Source organism: Pinus tabuliformis, chromosome 5_2 (assembly GCF_031772625.1).
Source record: "Pinus tabuliformis cultivar Carrire ecotype Pingquan chromosome 5_2, CPIR1, whole genome shotgun sequence".
Classification (NCBI taxonomy): domain Eukaryota; kingdom Viridiplantae; phylum Streptophyta; class Pinopsida; order Pinales; family Pinaceae; genus Pinus; species Pinus tabuliformis.
The window spans coordinates 790,004,249-790,009,221 of record NC_142306.1 but is presented as its reverse complement, the minus strand read 5'-3'; the positions used below and the strand labels follow the sequence as shown (position 1 = coordinate 790,009,221).

At 34.8% G+C, this 4,973-nt stretch overlaps 1 pseudogene; it reads right to left on the bottom strand.

Moving 5' to 3' along the window:
- Window positions 1-536: 536 nt before the first annotated feature.
- On the bottom strand, window positions 537-890 carry LOC149161674 (dolichyl-diphosphooligosaccharide--protein glycosyltransferase subunit DAD1 pseudogene; annotated as a pseudogene).
- Between the last annotated feature and the right edge of the window lie 4,083 nt (window positions 891-4,973).

Here is a 4,973-nt window from a genome sequence, read left to right as displayed (position 1 = left end):
GAAAATTTATGAGTGAGCAATATAGACTTCTGCAAACAAGAAAGACCATGTCAACCAAAAGTCAAGGGTGGAATTTATAGCAAAAGTTTTGTAGTTATGTTTAATCCATAGTACTTTAAGCTCTGGACTTCGCTGTTAGATTCTAGATAATAATAACTGATCCCTTCTATATTTACATATACCAGGAAAGTAAAAACAAGCAAATTCTCTATCATCTCTGCTTGATGCTTATTGATAGCACTGACTTCTCAAGAGTCAAACCATATAACAGAGTTCAAAGACTTGAACCACATTATGAAATGATCAAAATGAAGGTATAATAATGCAATAGCTTATATTTATGTTGAAATATGTAATAGTACAATGTCTTCTACGCCAAGAATCCAAAACACGAGAAAATTAAGGGAGCTACATTAACCAAGAAGCCAATTTCAGGTATTTGTGTATTTGACTACTACTAAATGCTTAGCAACGAAATATTTCAAGGAAAGGCGAGTAGCCAATTCTTCTTTTGTTGCTTTGTGATGGGTACCCTCTCATTCCAAACCTAGGAAGTTCATTATCACCAAGTGCAGTGTAAAATTGCACAAAACAAAACCTGCAAATGCTCTTTCTGGAGGAAGATCCTTGAATCCCTTGTTTTCTTCGTTGACTTGCATTCGCAAACAAACTGCAAGCACAGCTGACCCCATGCAAGATAGAACTCCTGAAAGAAAAGCATTGAAAGGAAATGATCCAACTATTGCCATGTAGACAACCTGCACAACTGCCGTGAGAACTGCGTAGACCACATACAGATCGATGATCTTCAACTTGGTAGGAGTTGCAGAGTATGCAGATTGAAGGGATGCAACGAGAACTTATGCATCCTTAGCTGTTGAGGTTCCCATTTAACATTTTACATATAATGCAAGTTTTCAATTCTAATGCATTTCAAAGTACATATGATGGTACATACTACAGAACAATATGGATTTTGGACATAATAAGTCGATTTGAATTAGAATTGTCAAGTCAACCTAACTCATGTTTGACTTGGGAGTTTGAGTCCTCATTGCGACTCAAATTGATGAGTTTGACTTAGGATCGAATCATATTTAGAATCAATTCGGCTCTGCTTAATTTCCTCATAGAATGGAATTAGACATAGTCTTTCACTTGTAGTCAAGGAGGATGGTGACACTTCAAAAAAAAAAAAACAGCATACTTTTTCCATATTGATGACCTGAGCTGCAGGTAAATTTGGGTTTCTAGCTGGACTAGAAGAGATATTATTTCAAACTTCCAAACCATTTTCCAGGTAACACTTTAATAGCTCTTTGTGTAATCAGCGATGGAAGGAACAATGTACATTGATTAAATGAGCAGAGCCATGACTCCATGGACCACCAATTGGCCTGACCACCCATTATGTCTTGATCTGAACATGTTATTGGCTCAATGTCAAACAACTTCTCTGAGACTATAAAATTAATCGACATTGGCATGATCTGTTCACTTCATGGCATCCAAATCTTCATAACTTATGGAAGATGAGCAAGAACATAAGTTATTGTTGACAGACACCCAAGAATTTTAGTGCCAGATTGAAAATTTTGGAAGGCTCCTCCTTTCCTGCTATATACATGCAATTCTTGCTATGACATTAGATACGTTGTTCCATTATTATGCTTCACTAATTGAGTGTTTTTGATGAAATTAATTATGTAGTTAATGGATATTTGCATTTTTAATATTTATGCTGGTTTCGCTATATTAGCTATGTCTTTAGTTGCCACTAAAAGCAATAATAAAATAGCAGAATTTTATGGATACATAGTTATAAAGTAATGGTGGTTCGTGATGAGTCCTGACATGGAGTAAGGTATACTTGCAAGTATGAAATTCCAGGAGAGTGTAAACGTATATTGAATATTCATTTTCTCAAGGCGGTTGCATGTGGAGTGGGTCTAACCCTTAATTACCCTGAATTAGCAAGTTGTTTCCGTGTTTACAGCAATTGTCCAACTGTGAAGCAATCAGTGCATGCACAATCAATTTACAGCACTAATCGTTTTTCACTGTTACCACAACCAATGACAGATGATAGCCACTTGTTTGAAATTCTTTGTGGCTGAGACGCAAACACTCTATTTCCATAGTTTAACTGCATATTATGGCACATATGCATTATAATAAAGGTTAGAATTTGTATGATTATCTCAGTGGTTGTTCAACACAGATATGTTTCATATATTTAATATATGAGCTTTCATGGGCCAAGACTTATCTGTTTTCCTTTGCTGTCTGCAACACACATATACAACAGCAATGAAAGTGCCCTAAGGTATGATTGTAAAACTCTTCTAGTTTGTCAGGATTTTGTCTTTGTATTATATTTGGCCAGATTGCAGATAAGATAAGATAAGTACATTAATGTCCACAAAATGATACATCCCATGTGAATACAATGTGGGAGTGCAAAAGTAACTCCTAGGTAACACTGGAAGCAAGATAAAGAAAGCTAAAGAAAAGTACAACATAGATAAGTATTTAAGTATGCCAATCACTTGGTCTAACCAACACAAGTATATATATATCGCAGTATCATAGGTGTGGTGATACAAAGTGAAAGTTCAAGACTGGAAAACTGGATATTTCAATACAGAGATATATGAGTTCCACACATAATCCAATCAGTCCCAATCCTCTTTCATTCCATCTTAACTTACATTAATACATCCTTGATGTGTATACTGAATTCCGAAAGACAGTGGAGTCAAAGTGCAAAGTCCGACCTTACTATAAGCTGCCCACCTCACTTGGACCTTTTTCAAAGAATGGTGTGGGTGACCTTGATGGGTGGAGCAAGGTCCCAACACTTGATCAACTTGGATTGTCGACCAAAGGTCAGGTAGGAAATTTTTATTATCATGTTATTTAGGTATAAAATAAAATTTCACTTACGAGGCTCAATAAATGGAAATAGTTATATATATATATATATATATATATATATATATATATATATATATATATATATATATATATATTATTCTCTAATCAGATAAAATAAATTTATGGCCGAAAAGAAAATGAAGAGTTGCTGAATTTAAAAGTTACCTTAGTTTCAAACAAAATGGCTGCATTTTGCCATCCTTTTCATGACGTCAATAAATTGCCATTTCGTTGTTCCACTGCCAATCCTTTGGATTGAGGCTAGTGAGATCCTCAATTTTTTTTTTTAAATATAAACTTTATTAGAAATTGGAAGAAAGAAAACAATGAGTAGTAAAAACCTTAGAGGAAAGCATGCAAAGGGATATAGGATATTTATTCCATGGCCATTTCTTAAAAATGTTAAATTTTCAAATAGAATTTGATTCTTTCAAAAGAAAGTCTATGTTGTATATGTTTTCCCCTCATCTTTTCTTTTATTGGAATGATTTCAACTTTCATAAATATTTGCATATGCTTGCATTTATTTCCTTTTGATACTATTAGTGATCAAGATCAAAAGAACCAACCTTGCAAAAGATAATTGTATTGTCATTCAGTGCAAGTGGCCGCATAAATCTATATGTTATCAATCCTATAACAACTGCCACGAGGATCCAAGAAAGACAAATGAAAAACATAAAGATAAAGTTCTAGTTTAAGAGAGCTGACACCATTATGTAATGCATAGCTTTGATCAGATAAATCAACCTAAATTTGGGTTAGTAGGCATAGATGACAATGTTATGGAAATGGCAACATTGCATTGGACCAGAGCGTTAGCGTTATTCAACATGGCAGTAGAAATGTTATGACACCAGCACTGGCCAATACTATATTGGCATGAATCGTTACACAGTCTGGCATCTACATTTGTATTGACAGAGTTGTTACCTGTGTAGAGAAGGCCCAAGTAGTTACTATTCAAAGGAAATCCTACGTTAGTCTTCAGACCTGTGTGGAATGCTACATAGATACCAATGAGTACTTACAAAATTCCATTAATAATCCCGAGGCAGAGGAATGCATAGTTATGAGTTACGATGAGCTACATAATCTTCCAAATAAGCGAATCTAGAATGGTTGCAAAAGTCAGACTGCAACATGTGTTACTTAATTGCACACTAAGAATGGGGCAGTTACAAGAATAACGAATTCAAAGTGTACAAACCTAGGCATATTGCTAGGGAATCAACAGCATAAGTCAGAAGATACCAGAGCTATGCATTATTGTTCAAATTAGACCTTCTTTCCAAGAATAGTATGCATTAAGATTATGCCTTGGAATGCCAGAGTAGAGAATTTGAAATATATCAATTCAATTCAAGAATAATAGCATTCATGAACAGATAAATACTATCCATATAATTGATTAAGAGTCTAAGGGTTAAGCGAATATGCCAAAGAAACCATGCAATATCAAGAAAAGTGAAGTTAACAATAACGAGAGTTGTTCCAGGCAGTACAATGATAGAAATGGAATATCATGGATCTAGTAGTGAAGATCCATCAAGGTGACACTTGAGAGCACACAGATATGTATATATCACTTGAGAACAAAATCCATGATAGTATTGATAATGAGTAGTACAGACGTATCGACTCAAAAGTAGAGTACACCAAATCAAAACCCTAGGTTGGGACAATAAGATACACAATGCTGACTTGAGAGATGTGATCCGAGAGCAAGGAAATCACCTGTATACAAAGCAACTCAATGAGAATCAAGACCTAGGTAGAAAAATCATGTGAGACCTAGAAAATTGGTACATTAAGGTGGTCATGGAGATTTGTAATATCCACTGAGTGATCTTACTTGAATAGAATAACAATGGATGGAAGGAAAATGCCTAGGAACAAGAAAACGAATCAACGATGGTCTTTCAAATATCAGAAATTATTAACATGCCTTGTATTAGACATGTGGAAATTGAAGCTCAAGTGTTAAAGAAAGTGTTTTCCAGGCAAAAATTAATGGGGCAACATGAGATTTGGTG